General features: G+C 39.2%; 1 protein-coding gene across 1 annotated transcript in view; it reads right to left on the bottom strand.

The window, feature by feature from the left end:
* slc11a2 (solute carrier family 11 member 2) overlaps positions 1 to 19,276 on the bottom strand; it is a 227,013-nt gene that overhangs the window by 157,956 nt on the left and 49,781 nt on the right. The gene's annotated exons all lie outside the window — the stretch shown is intronic.

Below are 19,276 nucleotides of genomic sequence, written 5' to 3'. Positions count from 1 at the left end.
GTACTTCGTTCAGTTACGTATTGCTCGGTTGCTAGGGTAACCCCATGTGGTTGCTAGGCAGTTACCATAGTGATACTTATCAAGTCTCCTTGCCATCCTGATTGAAATAAATGAACCCAGAAGTCTCTCTGATTTTCTGGTGCAGAGATATAGTTATTGCTAAGCGGTTGCTAGGGTACTCTGTTTAGTTGCTAGGGAGTGGCTTGACAGCTGCCAATCATGAAACTCCAAAGGCTGCTTGTCAGTATGAATGATATAAACCAACTCCCATGCCTCTGTGACATTCAGAATGGAAGATATCCCTCTATGGATTTTGGTTGTTAAGGTGCTTTCGACAATGGTTGCTAGGGAGGGGCTAGGAAGTGTTGAGGTGATTCATGATTGGCTGTTTGCTGCCCGAGTCAAGCGAGACCACCCTTGTGTTTCTATGACACTTCTATCCGGAGATATCCTTTGATATCTTTCATTAGAAGTCTATGGGAGTTGTTGCTAAGGTGCTTTAAATTGTTGCTAGGGCGTGGCTTGATAGCTTCACAATGATCGAGAGACTGATTGGTCGTCTGAGTAAAATGAGCCCGCCCCTTGTCTCTATGACACTGTGATCCAGAGCTATGTTCAATACAAAATCCCTATGCAATGAGGGAGAGAGAGGAGAGATGCAGGGCTGACAGGCCCTTTTTGTCTGTGTGTGTTCCCAAATTAATGACTCTAATGAGCGGTTCTTTTGACTCTACAGTGTGAAACATACAGTGTGACCAGTGTAGTCTGATTCCCAAATGAATGACTCTAATGATCCAGTTCTTTTGAATCTACAGTGTGAAACATACAGTGTGACCAGTGTAGTCTGATTCCCAAATTAATGACTCTAATGAGCCAGTTCTTTTGAATCTACAATGTGAAACATACAGTGTGACCAGTGTAGTCTGATTCCCAAATTAGTGACTCTAATGAGCCAGTTCTTTTGAATCTACAATGTGAAACATACAGTGTGACCAGTTTAGTCTGATTCCCAAATGAATGACTCTAATGAGCCAGTTCTTTTGAATCTACAATGTGAAACATACAGTGTGACCAGTGTAGTCTGATTCCCAAATGAATGACTCTAATGAGCCAGTTCTTTTGAATCTACAGTGTGAAACATACAGTGTGACCAGTGTAGTCTGATTCCCAAATGAATGACTCTAATGAGCCAGTTCTTTTGAATCTACAGTGTGAAACATACAGTGTGACCAGTGTAGTCTGATTCCCAAATGAATGACTCTAATGAGCCAGTTCTACAGTGTAGTGTTAAAAAAGTTTAACTTAGTTGCTAGATAGATAGATAGATAGATAGATAGATATTTACCCTTAGATATATAGAGATAGATATAGATAGATAGAGACAGAGAGATAGATATTTACCCTCAGATAGATAGATAGATAGATAGATAGATAGATAGATAGATAGATAGATAGATATTGACCCTCAGATAGATGCTATACGTTTTTAGCATGTTTTAGCGTGTGGCTAGGAAGATTTTAGGTCATTACTTTTTGGCTGCTTGATAAAAGAAATCCTCTGAGGGAGAGAGAGGGAGAGATGCAGGGCTGACAGGCCCTTTTTGTCTGTGTGTGTGAAAATGTCAGTTGGAATTTGAATTTCTGAACATTCCGCAATGTTAAGTCAATGGGAGTTTTTCTGAGTTTGATCGTCATTTTAGGAAAACCGTAAGTCCGATCAGTTAGAAAAGATATAGCACACTATTAGGGATTAGTCTGAAGGTCTGTGCCGAGTTTGGTGCCTGTAGCTTAAAAGCTCTAGGAGGAGTTAGATATAGAAATTTCAGAGTAAGAATAATAATAATAACTAGATAGGTACATTTCCTGAAGAAAATGTGAGTGGTGCTTGCCGTGGCAAAACTCGTCAAATAGCATGCTTGAAAAGAACAAAAATTATGGTCATAAATAAATCAACCCAGAAGTCTCTACGTTTTTCTGATGCAGAGATATGTGATTTGTTACTCGGTTGCTAGGGTAAACCCATCTGGTTGCTAGGCAGTTACCATAGTGATAGTAATGAAGTCTCCTTGCCATCCTTATTGAAATAAGTCAACCCGGAAGTCTGTACTATTTTCTGGTGCAGAGATATGTGATTTGTTACTTCGGTTGCTAGGGTAACCCCATCTGGTTGCTAGGCAGTTTCCATAGTGATAGTAATCAAGTTTCCTTGCCATCCTGAGTGAAATAAATCAACCCAGAAGTCTGTACTATTTTCTGGTGTAGAGATATGTGATTTGTTACTCGGTTGCTAGGGTACTATGTGTAGTTGCTAGGGAGTGGTTTGGCAGCTGCCAATCATGAAATTCCAAAGGCTGCTTGTCAGTATGAATGACATAAATCAACTCCCATGCCTCTGTGACATTCAGAATGGAAGATATCCCTCTATGGATTTTGGTTGCTAAGGTGCTTTCGACAATAGTTGCTAGGGAGGGGCTAGGAAGTGTTGAGGTGATTCATGATTGGCTGTTTGCTGCCCGAGTCAAGCGAGACCACCCTTGTGTTGGTATGACACTTCTAGCCGGAGATATCCCTTTGATCTCTTTCATTAGAAGTCTATGGGACTTGTTGCTAAGGTCCTCTAAATGGTTGCTAGGGCGTGGCTTGATAGCTTTGCAATGATCCTGAGAGACTGATTGGTCGTCTTAGTAAAATGAGGCAGGCCCCTTGTCTCTATGACACTGTGATCCAGAGCTATGTTTAATTAAAAATCCCTATTTCATGGGCCGTCCTACACCATTGTAAGTCAATGGGGGCAACTTTGGGCAGCTCCTGCCCCCAGGGGTGCAACTTTTACCCCATATTGAGGTATGCTCTTACAGAGCCTGCCAGCCTCTTCAAATGTGGCAAATCACTGCGTTTCTCTGAAATCCTAGCTCGGAGCTGTGAGCGTCAAAGTTTGTCTCAATGTTAAGTCAATGGGATTTTTAGGCGCTTTTTTTGCCCCTGGGGCAAATACCGTACCCGATAAACATAAAAGTCATAGCACGCGTGTCCTCAATAGGCGTTCGATTTGACACCTCATTAGGTGGGTCTATGCCAAGCGGTCTTGGGGACGAGTTAGGTGCGAAGTTTTGTTAAGAGATATAAAAATAAAAATAAAAATAAAAACTAGATGGGTACATTTCCTGAAGAAAATGTGAGTGGTGCTTGCAGTGGCAAAACTACGATCAAACAGCATGTTGTAACTGGAAAAGAAAAAAATTATGGTCATAAATAAATCAGCCCAGAAGTCTGTACGATTTTCTGGTGCAGAAATATGTGATTTTTACTTTCGGTTGCTAGGGTAAGCCCATGTGGTTGCTATGCAGTTACCAAGGTAATACAATACATGGCTCCTTTCCATCCTGAGTGAAATAAGTCAACCCGGAAGTCTGTAGTGTTTTCTGGTGCAGAGATATGTGATTTGTTACTTTCGGTTGCTAGGGTAACCCCATCTGGTTGCTAGGCAGTTACCATATTGATACTAATGAAGTGTCCTTGCCATCCTGGTTGAAATAAATCAACCCAGAAGTCTGTACTGTTTTCTGGTGCGAGATATGTGATTTGTTTCTCGGTTGCTAGGGTAACCCCATCTGGTTGCTAGGCAGTTACCATAGTGATAGTAATCAAGTGTCCTTGCGATGCTGAGTGAAATAAATCAACCCGGAAGTCTGTACTCTTTTCTGGTGCGAGATATGTGATTTGTTTCTCGGTTGCTAGGGTAACCCCATCTGGTTGCTAGGCAGTTACCATAGTGATAGTAATCAAGTGTCCTTGCGATCCTGAGTGAAATAAATCAACCCGGAAGTCAGTACTATTTTGTGGTGCAGAGATATGTGATTTGTTACTTCGGTTGCTAGGGTAACCCCATCTGGTTGCTAGGCAGTTACCATAGTGATAGTAATCAAGTGTCCTTGCGATGCTGAGTGAAATAAATCAACCCGGAAGTCTGTACTCTTTTCTGGTGCGAGATATGTGATTTGTTTCTCGGTTGCTAGGGTAACCCCATCTGGTTGCTAGGCAGTTACCATAGTGATAGTAATCAAGTGTCCTTGCCATCCTGATTGAAATAAATCAACCCGGAAGTCTGTACTCTTTTCTGGTGCCGAGATATGTGATTTGTTTCTCGGTTGCTAGGGTAACCCCATCTGGTTGCTAGGCAGTTAACATAGTGATAGTAATCAAGTGTCCTTGCCATCCTGATTGAAATAAATCAACCCGGAAGTCTGTACTCTTTTCTGGTGCGAGATATGTGATTTGTTTCTCGGTTGCTAGGGTAACCCCATCTGGTTGCTAGGCAGTTACCATAGTGATAGTAATCAAGTGTCCTTGCCATCCTGATTGAAATAAATCAACCCGGAAGTCTGTACTCTTTTCTGGTGCAGAGATATGTGATTTGTTTCTCGGTTGCTAGGGTAACCCCATCTGGTTGCTAGGCAGTTAACATAGTGATACTTATCAAGTCTCCTTGCCATCCTGATTGAAATAAGTCAACCCGGAAGTCTCTATGTTTTTGTGATGCAGAGATATGTGATTTGTTACTTTCGGTTGCTAGGGTAAGCCCATCTGGTTGCTAGGCAGATACCATAGTGATACTAATCAAGTGTCCTTGCCATCCTGATTGAAATAAGTCAACCCGGAAGTCTCTACGTTTTTCTGATGCAGAGATATGTGATTTGTTACTCGGTTGCTAGGGTAAGCTCATCTGGTTGCTAGGCAGTTACCATAGTGATACTAATGAAGTGTCCTTGCCATCCTGATTGAAATAAGTCAACCCGGAAGTCTCTATGTTTTTGTGATGCAGAGATATGTGATTTGTTACTTTCGGTTGCTAGGGTAAGCCCATCTGGTTGCTAGGCAGTTACCATAGTGATACTAATGAAGTGTCCTTTCCATCCTGATTGAAATAAGTCAACCCGGAAGTCTCTACGTTTTTCTGATGCAGAGATATGTGATTTGTTACTTTCGGTTGCTAGGGTAACCCCATCTGGTTGCTAGGCAGTTACCATAGTGATACTAATCAAGTCTCCTTGCCATCCTGATTGAAATAAATCAACCCAGAAGTCTCTCTGATTTTGTGGTGCAGAGATATAGTTACTGCTAAGCGGTTGCTAGGGTACTCTGTTTAGTTGCTAGGGAGTGGCTTGGCAGCTGCCAATCATGAATCTCCAAAGGCTGCTTGTCAGTATGAATGATATAAACCAACTCCCATGCCTCTGTGACATTCAGAATGGAAGATATCCCTCTATGGATTTTGGTTGTTAAGGTGCTTCGACAATGGTTGCTAGGGAGGGGCTAGGAAGTGTTGATTTGATGCATGATTGGCTGTTTGCTGTCCCGAGTCAAGCGAGACCACCCTTGTGTTTCTATGACACTTCTATCCGGAGATATCCCTTTGATCTGTTTCAATAGAAGTCTATGGGACTTGTTGCTAAGGTGCTCTTAATGGTTGCTAGGGCGTGGCTTGATAGCTTCACAATGATCCTGAGAGACTGATTGGTCGTCTGAGTAAAATGAGCCCACCCCTGGTCTCTATGACACTGTGATCCAGAGCTATGTTCAATACAAATCCCTATGCCTTTTCATTTCATGGGCCGTCCTACACCATTATAAGTCAATTGGGGCATTTTTGGGCAGCTCCTGCCCCCAGGGGTGCAACTTTTACCCCATATTGAGGTATGCTCTTACAGAGCCTGCCAGCCTCTTCAAATGTGGCAAATCACACGTTTCTGTGAAATCCTCAGCTCGGAGCTGTGGCGCTCAAAGTTTGTCACAATGTTAAGTCTATGGGATTTTTCGGCGCTTTTTTGCCCCTGGGGCAAATACCGTACCCGATAAACTTATAAAAGTCATAGCACACGTGTCCTCAATAGGCCGTTCGATTTGACACCTCATTTGTGGGTCTACGCTAAGCGGTCTTGGGGACGAGTTAGGTGCCGAAGTTTTGTCAGGAGATAGAATAATAATAAAAAGAAGAAAATAAAAATAAAAATAAGTATGTGAGATTACAATAGTGATGCTTTGCAAGCACCACTAATAATAAGTATGTGAGATGACAATAGTGATGCTTTGCAAGCACCACTAACTAGAAAAAGTTCGTCGAGACAAACTTTAAGTTGGCTTGTGAAAGTTTGGACCAGAAAGTTTGAAGAAGTTTAAAGTAGTTTGAAGTTTAAATTAGTTTAAATTAGTTTAAATTAGTTTAAAGTCGTTTATAGTTTAAAGTAGTTTGAAGTTTAAAGTAGTTTATAGTTTAAACGAGTTTAAAGTTTAAATTAGTTTGTAGTTTAAATTAGTTTAAAGTTTAAAGTAGTTTGTAGTTTAAAGTAGTTTAAAGTTTAACTTAGTTGCTAGATAGATAGATAGATAGACACTCAGATAGATAGTTAGATAGAGAGATAGATAGATAGATATTTACCCTCAGATAGATAGATAGATATTGACAGTCAGATAGATAGATAGATAGACAGACAGATAGATGCTAGCACGTTTTTAGCATTTTTTAGTACTTCGCTAGGTGATAATAGCATGTGTTAGCATGATGCTAGCACGTTTTTGGCATGTTTTAGCACTTCGCTAGGTGATGCTAACATGTGTTAGCATGATGCTACCACGTTTTTAGAATGTTTTAGCACAACGCTAGGCGATGCTAGCATGTGTTAGCATGATGCTTAGCACGATTTTAGCATGTTTTAACGACTCGCTAGGCGATGCTAGCATGTGTTAAGCATGATGCTAAGCATGTTTTTAGCATTTTTTAGCACTTCGCTAGGCGATGCTAGCATGTGTTAGCATGATGCTATGACGTTTTAGCATTTTTAGCACTTCGCTAGGCGATGCTTAGCATGTGTTAGCATGATGCTAGCGACGTTTTTAGCATGTTTTAGCGCCTGCTAGGCGATGCTAGAATGTGTTAGCATGATGCTTAGCACGTTCTTAGCATTTTTTAGCACTTCGCTAGGTGATGCTAAGCATGTGTTAGCATGATGCTACAGACGTTTTTAGCATGTTTTAAGCACTTCGCTAGGCGATGCTAAGCATGTGTTAGCATGATGCTAACACGTTTTAGTATTTTTAAGCACTTCGCTAGGCGATGCTTAGCATGTGTTAAGCATGATGCTTAAGACGTTTTTAGCATGTTTTAGCGACTCGCTAGGCGACGCTAGCATGTGTTAAGCATGATGCTTAGAACGTTTTTAGCATGTTTTAAGCACTTTGCTAGGTGTTTTTAGCATGATGCTAAGACGCTTTTAAGCATGTTTTAGCGACTTCGCTAGGCGATGCTAAGCATGTGTTAAGCATGATGCTTATGACGCTTTTAGCATTTTTTAGCGACTTCGCTAGGCGATGCTAGCATGTGTTAGCATGATGCTAGCGACGTTTTTAGCATGTTTTAAGCACTTCGCTAGGCGATGCTTAGAATGTGTTAGCATGATGCTTAGCAGCGTTCTTAGCATTTTTAGCACTCGGCTAGGTGATGCTAAGCATGTGTTAAGCATGATATTAAGACGTTTTTAGCATGTTTTAAGCACTACGCTAGGCGATTCTAAGCATGTGTTAGCGATGATGCTAACACGTTTTTAGCATGTTTTAGCAGCTCGCTAGGCGATGCTTAGCATGTGTTAGCATGATGCTATGACGTTTTTAGCATGTTTTAGCACTTCGCTAGGCGACGCTAGCATGTGTTAGCATGATGCTAACGACGTTTTTAGCATGTTTTAGCACTTCGCTAGGCGATGATAACATGTGTTAGCATGATGCTAGCACGTTTTTAGCATTTTTTATCACTTCGCTAGGCGATGCTAGCATGTGTTAGCATGATGCTAGCACGTTTTTAGCATGTGGCTATGAAGATTCTAGGTCATTACTTTTTGGCTGCTTGATAAAAGAAATCCTCTGAGGGAGAGAGAGAGGGAGAGATGCAGGGCTGACAGGCCCTTTTTATCTGTGTGTGTGTGAAAATGTCAGTTGGAATTTGAATTTCTGAACATTCCGCAATGTTAAGTCAATGGGAGTTTTTTCCGAGTTTGATCGTCATTTTTAGGAGAACCGTAAGTCCGATCAGTTAGAAAAGATATAGCACACTATTCGGGATTAGTCTGAAGGTCTGTGCCGAGTTTGGAGTATGTGGAGTTAAAGCTCTAGGAGGAGTAGCGTATAGAAATTTCTGAGTAAGAATAATAATAATAACTAGATGGGTACATTTCCTGAAGAAAATGTGAGTGGTGCTTGCCGTGGCAAAACTCGTCAAACAGCATGTTGTAACTGGAAAAGAAAAAAAATTATGGTCATAAATAAATCAGCCCAGAAGTCTGTACGATTTTCTGGTGCAGAAATATGTGATTTTTTACTCGGTTGCTAGGGTAAGCCCATGTGGTTGCTATGCAGTTACCAAGGTAATACAATACATGGCTCCTTTCCATCCTGAGTGAAATAAGTCAACCCGGAAGTCTGTAGTGTTTTCTGGTGCAGAGATATGTGATTTGTTACTCGGTTGCTAGGGTAACCCCATCTGGTTGCTAGGCAGTTACCATATTGATACTAATGAAGTGTCCTTGCCATCCTGGTTGAAATAAATCAACCCAGAAGTCTGTACTGTTTTCTGGTGCCGAGATATGTGATTTGTTTCTCGGTTGCTAGGGTAACCCCATCTGGTTGCTAGGCAGTTACCATAGTGATAGTAATCAAGTGTCCTTGCGATGCTGAGTGAAATAAATCAACCCGAAGTCTGTACTCTTTTCTGGTGCCGAGATATGTGATTTGTTTCTCGGTTGCTAGGGTAACCCCATCTGGTTGCTAGGCAGTTACCATAGTGATAGTAATCAAGTGTCCTTGCGATCCTGAGTGAAATAAATCAACCCGAAGTCAGTACTATTTTGTGGTGCAGAGATATGTGATTTGTTACTCGGTTGCTAGGGTAACCCCATCTGGTTGCTAGGCAGTTACCATAGTGATAGTAATCAAGTGTCCTTGCGATGCTGAGTGAAATAAATCAACCCGGAAGTCTGTACTCTTTTCTGGTGCCGAGATATGTGATTTGTTTCTCGGTTGCTAGGGTAACCCCATCTGGTTGCTAGGCAGTTACCATAGTGATAGTAATCAAGTGTCCTTGCCATCCTGATTGAAATAAATCAACCCGGAAGTCTGTACTCTTTTCTGGTGCCGAGATATGTGATTTGTTTCTCGGTTGCTAGGGTAACCCCATCTGGTTGCTAGGCAGTTAACATAGTGATAGTAATCAAGTGTCCTTGCCATCCTGATTGAAATAAATCAACCCGGAAGTCTGTACTCTTTTCTGGTGCCGAGATATGTGATTTGTTTCTCGGTTGCTAGGGTAACCCCATCTGGTTGCTAGGCAGTTACCATAGTGATAGTAATCAAGTGTCCTTGCCATCCTGATTGAAATAAATCAACCCGGAAGTCTGTACTCTTTTCTGGTGCCGAGATATGTGATTTGTTTCTCGGTTGCTAGGGTAACCCCATCTGGTTGCTAGGCAGTTAACATAGTGATACTTATCAAGTCTCCTTGCCATCCTGATTGAAATAAGTCAACCCGGAAGTCTCTATGTTTTTGTGATGCAGAGATATGTGATTTGTTACTCGGTTGCTAGGGTAAGCCCATCTGGTTGCTAGGCAGATACCATAGTGATACTAATCAAGTGTCCTTGCCATCCTGATTGAAATAAGTCAACCCGGAAGTCTCTACGTTTTTCTGATGCAGAGATATGTGATTTGTTACTCGGTTGCTAGGGTAAGCTCATCTGGTTGCTAGGCAGTTACCATAGTGATACTAATGAAGTGTCCTTGCCATCCTGATTGAAATAAGTCAACCCGGAAGTCTCTATGTTTTTGTGATGCAGAGATATGTGATTTGTTACTCGGTTGCTAGGGTAAGCCCATCTGGTTGCTAGGCAGTTACCATAGTGATACTAATGAAGTGTCCTTTCCATCCTGATTGAAATAAGTCAACCCGGAAGTCTCTACGTTTTTCTGATGCAGAGATATGTGATTTGTTACTCGGTTGCTAGGGTAACCCCATCTGGTTGCTAGGCAGTTACCATAGTGATACTAATCAAGTCTCCTTGCCATCCTGATTGAAATAAATCAACCCAGAAGTCTCTCTGATTTTGTGGTGCAGAGATATAGTTACTGCTAAACGGTTGCTAGGGTACTCTGTTTAGTTGCTAGGGAGTGGCTTGGCAGCTGCCAATCATGAATCTCCAAAGGCTGCTTGTCAGTATGAATGATATAAACCAACTCCCATGCCTCTGTGACATTCAGAATGGAAGATATCCCTCTATGGATTTTGGTTGTTAAGGTGCTCGACAATGGTTGCTAGGGAGGGGCTAGGAAGTGTTGATTTGATGCATGATTGGCTGTTTGCTGTCCCGAGTCAAACGAGACCACCCTTGTGTTTCTATGACACTTCTATCCGGAGATATCCCTTTGATCTGTTTCAATAGAAGTCTATGGGACTTGTTGCTAAGGTGCTCTTAATGGTTGCTAGGGCGTGGCTTGATAGCTTCACAATGATCCTGAGAGACTGATTGGTCGTCTGAGTAAAATGAGCCCACCCCTGGTCTCTATGACACTGTGATCCAGAGCTATGTTCAATACAAATCCCTATGCCTTTTCATTTCATGGGCCGTCCTACACCATTATAAGTCAATTGGGGTATTTTTGGGCAGCTCCTGCCCCCAGGGGTGCAACTTTTACCCCATATTGAGGTATGCTCTTACAGAGCCTGCCAGCCTCTTCAAATGTGGCAAATCACACGTTTCTGTGAAATCCTCGCTCGGAGCTGTGACGCCTCAAAGTTTGTCACAATGTTAAGTCTATGGGATTTTTCGGCCGCTTTTTTGCCCCTGGGGCAAATACCGTACCCCGATACGCTTATAAAAGTCATAGCACACGTGTCCTCAATAGGCCGTTCGATTTGACACCTCATTTGTGGGTCTACGCCAAACGGTGCGGGACGAGTTAGGTGCCGAAGTTTTGTACGGAGATAGAATAATAATAAAAAGAAGAAAAATAAAAATAAAAATAAGTATGTGAGATTACAATAGTGATGCTTTGCAAGCACCACTAATAATAAGTTTAAATAGGATTTCAGTAAGTTGGCTTTCACAAGCCAACTTAATAATAAGTTTAAGTACAATATCAGTAAGTTGGCTCTCACAAGCCAACTTAACTAGAAAAAGTTTGTCGAGACAAACTTTAAGTTGGCTTGTGAAAGTTTGGACCAGAAAGTTTGAAGTTTAAAGTAGTTTGAAGTTTAAATTAGTTTATAGTTTAAATTAGTTTAAAGTAAGTTTAAATATATTAGTTTTATAAGTTTAAATATAAGTCTAAAAGTTCAGTTTATTAATTTAAGAGTTTGTAAGTGTATCAGTTCATGAGTTTAATGAAAGTTTATGTTTAAATGAGGTACATTTAGTAGTTTGAAGTTAAAATTAGTTTAAAGTTTAAATTAGTTTAAATTAGTTTGAAGTGTAAAGTAAATTTTATTTTACTTTAATTTTAATTTAAAAATAAGTTATTATGAGTTTAATAGTTTAAGTGTCATAGATGAGTATTTTGGGTGGTTGCTATGGTGTTGCTAGGGTGTTCTAAGGTATTTTGGGTGGTTGCTAGGGTGTTGTAAGGTATTTTGGGTGGTTGCTAGGGTGTTCTGGGTGGTTGTTTGTCAGTTGCTAGGGTGTTCTGAGTGGTTGCTATGTGCACACACACACACACACACACACACACACTAATGCACATAAACACACACACACACACACACACACTAACTCGCTCACACACTTACACACTCACACACACATACATGCTCACTAACTGTCACACACACACACACACACACACTAATGCACATAAACACACACACACACACCAACTAGCTCACACACTCGCTCACACACACACACACACACACACACACACACACACACACACACACACACACACACACACACTAACTAGCTCACACACTCGCTCACACACTCACACACACATACATGCTCACTAACTCGCTCACACACACACACACACACACACACACACACACACACTAACTTACACACTCAGTGTGTGAGTTTAGAGTTTATAAGTTTGTTCATTTGAGTTTAAGAGTTCATAAGTGTATGAATTTATGAGTTTATTAATGTACAAGTTTGAGTTTAGAAACAAGAGGATTTTAACAAAATTAGTTTGAAGTTTAAATTAGTTTGAAGTTTGAATTTAGTTTAAGATAGATAGATAGATAGATAGATAGATAGATAGATAGATAGATAGATAGATAGATAGATAGATAGATAGATAGATAGATGAGTTTATTAGTTTAAATGAGTCTCAATGGCTCATATAGTATATAGAATGGCAGTTTGATTTAGTCTCTGGTTTCAAGGGATTTAGATTTGAATTTTTGGCAGTTGAGGTGTTTGAAAATCTGAACATTCCGCAATGTTAAGTCAATGGGAGTTTTTTCCGAGTTTGATCGTCATTTTTAGGAAAACCATAAGTCCGATCAGTTAGAAAAGATATTGCATACCGAGTCAGAACAGTTTGAGTGTCTGAGCCGAGTTTGGAGTATGTGGAGTTAAAGCTCTAGGAGGAGTTAGAGTTGTAAATTTTTGACAGAATAATAATAACTAGAAAAAGTTCGTCGAGACAAACTTTAAGTTGGCTTGTGAAAGTTTGGACCAGAAAGTTTGAAGTTTAAAGTAGTTTGAAGTTTAAAGTAGTTTGAAGTTTAAATTAGTTTGAAGTTTAAATTAGTTTATAGTTTAAATTAGTTTAAAGTTTAAATTAGTCTAAAGTTTAAATTAGTTTGAATTTTAAAGTAGTTTGAAGTTTAAATCAGTTTGAAGTTTAAAGTAGTTTGAAATTTAAATTAGTTTATAGTTTAAATTAGTTTGAAGTTTAAATTAGTTTATAGTTTAAATTAGTTTAAAGTAGATAGATAGATAGATAGATAGATAGATAGATAGATAGATAGATAGATAGATAGATAGATAGATAGATAGATAGATAGATAGATAGATAGATAGATAGATAGATATAGATAGATAGATAGATAGATAGATAGATAAGTGTCATAGATAGATGAGTTAATTAATTTCACTGAGTTTTTTTCATAGAGTTTTTGAGTTTAGAGTTTATAAGTGTATGAATTCATGAGTTTATAAGTATACGAGTTTATAAGTTTGAGTTTATAAGTTTAAATATAAGTCTAAAAGTTCAGAGTTTATTAATTTAAGAGTAAGTGTATCAATTCATGAGTTTAATGAAAGTTTATGTTTAAATGAAGTACATTTAGTAGTTTGAAGTTAAAATTAGTTTAAAGTTTAAATTAGTTTGAAGTGTAAAGTAAATTTTATTTTACTTTAATTTTAATTTAAAAATAAATTATTACGAGTTTAATAGTTTAAGTGTCATAGATGAGTATTTTGGGTGGTTGCTATGGTGTTGCTAGGGTGTTCTAAGGTATTTTGGGTGGTTGCTAGGGTGTTCTGGGTGGTTGCTAGGGTGTTGTAAGGTATTTTGGGTGGTTGCTAGGGTGTTCTGGGTGGTTGTTTGTCAGTTGCTAGGGTGTTCTGAGTGGTTGCTATGTGCACACACACACACACACACACACACACACACTAATGCACATAAACACACACACACACACACACACACACTAACTCGCTCACACACTCAAACACACATACATGCTCACTAACTGTCACACACACACACACACACACACACACACACACTAATGCGCATAAACACACACACACACACTAACTAGCTCACACACACACACACACACACACACACACACACACACACTAACTAGCTCACACACTCACACACACATACATGCTCACTAACTCGCTCACACACGCTCACACACACACACTAACTTACACACTCAGTGTGTGAGTTTAGAGTTTATAAGTTTGTTCATTTGAGTTTAAGAGTTCATAAGTGTATGAATTTATGAGTTTATTAGTGTACAAGTTTGAGTTTAGAAACAAGAGGATTTTAACAAAATTAGTTTGAAGTTTAAATTAGTTTGAAGTTTGAATTTAGTTTAAAGTAGATAGATAGATAGATAGATAAGTGTCATAGATAGATGAGTTTATTAGTTTAAATGAGTCTCAATGGCTCATATAGTATATAGAATGGCAGTTTGATTTAGTCTCTGGTTTCAAGGGATTTAGATTTGAATTTTTGGCAGTTGAGGAGTTTGAAAATCTGAACATTCCGCAATGTTAAGTCAATGGGAGTTTTTTCCGAGTTTGATCGTCGTTTAATTTTTAAGTCATTGAAATAAGGCTATATAACATTTGTATACTAAACATTTGTCCACAAGCCTTTTGAGAACTGGATCTTGTAGAGATCTGAAACTGGAGTTTTTGCTACAAAATGATGTGAAAACCATCCTGATCACTCATTCATACAAAACAATATACCAATTTAACTTTTGTAAGACAATTTTAGTGTTAGAAAGGTCATATGTGAGGTGGCGTGAATGATCATGAATATGGATTGTAATTCAAACCTGAGGAGACAAAAAACCCTCCCCTGGGAATATCACTGAGGAATGTGACAGAAAGAGAATGAATGTGAGGAGACTTAATGATCAAAATCAAGTTTTAAGTTAAAAGAAGTAATCTGACTATACATTTTCTTTACATAAAGACTTTACTTAATTTTAGACCTACACTACCATTTAAAAGAACTCTCTTCTGCTCACCAAGACTGCATTTATTTGATCCAAAATACAGTAAAAACATTGTGTGAACTCATTTTACAATTTAAAAGAACAGTTTTCTATTTGAATATATTGTTAAATGCAATTTGTGATCATAGCTGAATTTTCAACATCATTACTACAGTCTTCATTGTCACATGATCCTTCAGAAATCATTATAATATACTGATTTTAAATATGGGCATATTTAAAGTGCATTTTAATTTGCACCTGAACCCATATTTGCAAGCACAAGCTTTGTTGATGATAATGAGGCAGCATAAACACTAGATAAAATATAATCTAAACATTCATATTATTTTTACATCATATTACATATCATATTTATATCATACAGTTTAAATACCTGCTTTAGCCAAAACAGCATTTAAAATGTAACTAAAACTTGCTTATTAGGACATATTTCAAATGTCAATACTCTGAATCCTGGCTGGCAAGTCTGGAAACAGCCCCACTAGTAAAATATGTACATGTTTATATAAAATAGCATGTCAACTAAAGAAAACTAAATGACTTACTCGTCCGAAATTGTATCCTCGGCTGAATCAAGTCTCTCTTCAAAATACAAACGTTCATCGAAGTTCCGCTCTTCTCCTGAGGAAAATGTTAACTCTTCCTTACTATCCAAAAGTTTCTTCGCCTGTGTATCGTTACAAACGCGCAGTAAAGTGAATTAATTGTTTACATCAAACCTCACAGTTGGGGGCGTTTACCATTTGCCTTGATCACATTTGCGTATGAATGGCGCGCTCTGCTGGTGGGTGTGATCACATTACCTATAATGAACTAAGCCTGTAAAACATATACAGCTTTTTTTCATACAGATTATATTTAGACAATTATCAGAGATAATTATTAAAATCAATTAAACATTGATTAGAATCAACATTAGCTTTTTAATCCTTCAAATCAACAATCAAAGATAATTATGAATTATTAAAATCAATAGAACATTGATTAGAATCAACATTAGCTTATTAATCCTTCAAATCAACAAAGATAACTACCAATTATCAAAATCAATGCAATCTTAAGGATTAATATTGCCGGGGCACCACCCTGGAATCAGGAACTAATAACCAGACAGTCTAGCAGTCAGCGGGATTGTACTCTTAGGAAAGTCTACGTCCAGAGAACACTGACATCCCCTGCCAGCCCTTGGCACATGTGCATGCAGAACAATGGCAAAACACTTATCTTTAAAGTATAACACATTTTATTGATGCAGTAACATCAATTAATAATCAAAACAATGCAGTCGATAAACATCTGACTTCCAACTACAAACTAAACAATAACATGATTTGATATGGTAAGCCTAGAACAGATAAGCCTAGAATACATGAGAGGAGGGTAGGTAGGTAGGTAGGTGTGTGTGTGTGTGTGTGTGTGTGTGTGTGTGTGTGTGTGTGTGTGTGTGTGTGAGGAGAGAAGGAGTGCACAAAATGGTGGGTGTGGCTCTCATGGAGAGGTCACGCAAGGTTTCCGGTCAGAGAACGTGGCCGCAGAGACTGGTTAATGGTGTCTGCCCATTGAACATGTCTCCGCTGATACAATAACTTAGGGACAAAGCTAGGCTCTATCGCAAAGTTATCTGTTTGCCAAATGAGTTTACGTGTATGTTTGTGAGGGGTTGTGTGTGTTGGTATGAGAGAGCGACAACGGGGCGACAGCACTGAAGCTGGTTTTAGAAATCGTGGGAGAAACGGCAACCGTTAGTTTTATCACTCAGAGATGCAGTGAACAGCTCGTAATCTATCCGCCACGGTCTTTGGTTCTTTAATGGATAAACTCAGTGTGCCATCTCACCCGCGAAGGGGGAAATGCACAAACAGCCTGAAGTGGTTGGACGACAACACAGCAAATCTCATTTGTGGTAACAGTAATACCTTGAGTATTATTAGCAGCAATGAGCGGACTTGTCGGTCCGTAAACTGTACAAGCAATTACCTTTATACACAAGAATAACACACTATAATAATCGATCTCTGCCCATACATAAACCTCTTATTTGAGTCACGTATGGACGTGGGTAGAATGTGTCTTTGTCCATCGGTTGACTCAGACTCGGCTCTTCCAAACTCGGGATGATGGGAGGCAGTTTCCTAGCTCTGTCGGCGGGCGGCATGACGGCTGATTCTCGGCGTGTTGCCGGAGATATCAGTGACGTCGACTCGGTTGAAGGAAATCTTCTTACTTCACTTCTGTAGGCAAACCGGTGAGACGTGGATTGCTCAGTGGTCTCCTTCGGAATCGTTAGCATGCTCGGTGGAACACAGAAAATCTCAGCTCGTCCAGCGAGATGGAGATTGTATGGCCAAAGCTCCGGTACGCACGTTACTTCCTTGGGCAGCGAAGCTACACCTGGGAGCAGCAGGGCTGAAACTAGATGCGGTGAATACTGTCACTGGAAGCAAGATTTAGGAGGAATCTCCAGGGATTTATACTTTATAAGTTTTATACTGCCATGGTTTAGGGATGCGTTCGGTCTCAGAATTTCACACCTAGATGTAAAGTGAGCAAGGCTTTGTTTGATTTTGGCAGCTGATTCTGTGTTATCAGGCTTTGAGTGTTCCTACAGCCCTCAGTCAGACTTTATGATGGTGTGTAGGCCTGCCTTTGTCTCCTATCTGAGCACATGTGGCCCAACAATAGTAAATATGGTAACTGATACATTCCTACAGATATTTCAATAAGTTATTTTGGCTTTAGTACAAAAACAATATAAAAAGTAAATGTTTAAATTATCATTTATCACACTTTTAATCTGGTCTTCGTAAACAAAAATATACAGCGGTCTTTATATATTTTAGATGTGGGGTCCTACGCAAGGTAACATTTTTGAGGGTCTTTGGCATCAATATACTTATTGCATATTGATATAGTTGTGTCACATACATTTGTTTTAAATCACTGCATAATGCACACACATGATGACTGTTAAATCAAACGCTGTCAATTGGAACAATACTGATATCTTATTGCCATATACATCTACTTGTGTTATATGCAATTGTTTTTTTCAGTTCTGCCCACAAATTTCCTATTGGATTGAGGTCAGGGCTTTGTGATGGCCACTCCAATACCTTGACTTTGTTGTCCTTAAGCCATTTTGCCACAACTTGAGGCTTGCTTGGGGTCATTGTCCATTTGGAAGACCCATTTGCGACCAAGCTTTAACTTCCTGGCTGATGTCTTGATATTTTGCTTTAATATATCCACATAATTTTCCTTCCTAATGATGCCATTTATTTTGTGAAGTGCACAGTCCCTCTTGCAGCAAAGCACCCCCCACATGATGCTGCCTCCCCCATGCTTCACGATTGGCATGGTGTTCTTTGGCTTGCAAGCCTCACCCTTTTTCCTCCAAACGTAATTATGGTCATTATGGCCAAACAGTTTGATTTATGTTTCATTAGACCAGAGGACAGTAAGACAGTTTGCAACAGTAAGATCTTTGTACCCATGTGCACTTGCAAACTGTAGTCTGGCTTTTTTTTTAATGGCAGTTTTGGAGCTGTGGCTTCTTCCTGGCTGAGCAGCCTTTCAGATCATGTCAATATAGAACTTGTTTTACTGTGGATATAAATACTTGTCAACACGTTTCCTCCAGCATCTTCACAAGGTCCTTTGCTGTTGTAAAATACATTCACAGGTACACCTCCAATTCAGTACACCTCCTATCAGAAGCTAATTGGCTAAAGGCTTTATGTCAATTTCTGGAATTTTCCAAGCTGCTTAAAAGGCACAGTTAACCTAGTGTATTTAAACTTCTGACCCACTTGAATTGTGATATAGTCAATTAAAAGTGAAACAATGTCTCTGTAAACAATTGTTTGAAATATTACTTGTGTCATGCACAAAAGTAGATGACCTAAACGACATACCAAACCTATAGTTTGCTAATATGAAATCTGTGGAGTGGTTAAAACGTTTGTATTAATGACTTCAACGAAAGTGTATGTACGTTTCTGAATTCAACTGTATTTGGCAAAGATCTGTTAAGTAATTTATTAAAAAAAGTGATCTGCCACAACACGTTATATTATGAAGAGAACTCATCTAAGACTAAATTCAAAAGGCAAAAATACAGCAATATGAAATACATTAAGACGACATTAAAATAGATTTTTTTAAAAGGGAATACCACGCAGAGATGCAGCAATATCATGTACACGTTAAGAGAACCCATATGAGAAAAGATGCTTTTTTTCAAGACATTTGATGCAAATAAATGCATGTCCTTACTGCTGGTTTAGAATTTCTTTGAAGCACAGAAAGCTGTAATGCCCACCAACATTAAATGCTAAAGTTACTCACGAGTCACCAACTGCGCTGGTTTTGGTAACTGCAGCTGCTGCTGACAGGTGATCCAAAGCTCATATTTTATTGGGCGAGAGAGGTAATGCTTAATCGGCATAGATGTTTGATTCCGGTGTAAATTGCTCTATAGGAATCCATTGTTTCCATTAAAAATGTTAATCGCGGCAAGACTTC

This window comes from Xyrauchen texanus, chromosome 32, assembly GCF_025860055.1.
Source record: "Xyrauchen texanus isolate HMW12.3.18 chromosome 32, RBS_HiC_50CHRs, whole genome shotgun sequence".
Lineage (NCBI taxonomy): Eukaryota > Metazoa > Chordata > Actinopteri > Cypriniformes > Catostomidae > Xyrauchen > Xyrauchen texanus.
This window is presented reverse-complemented; position numbering and strand designations above follow the sequence as displayed.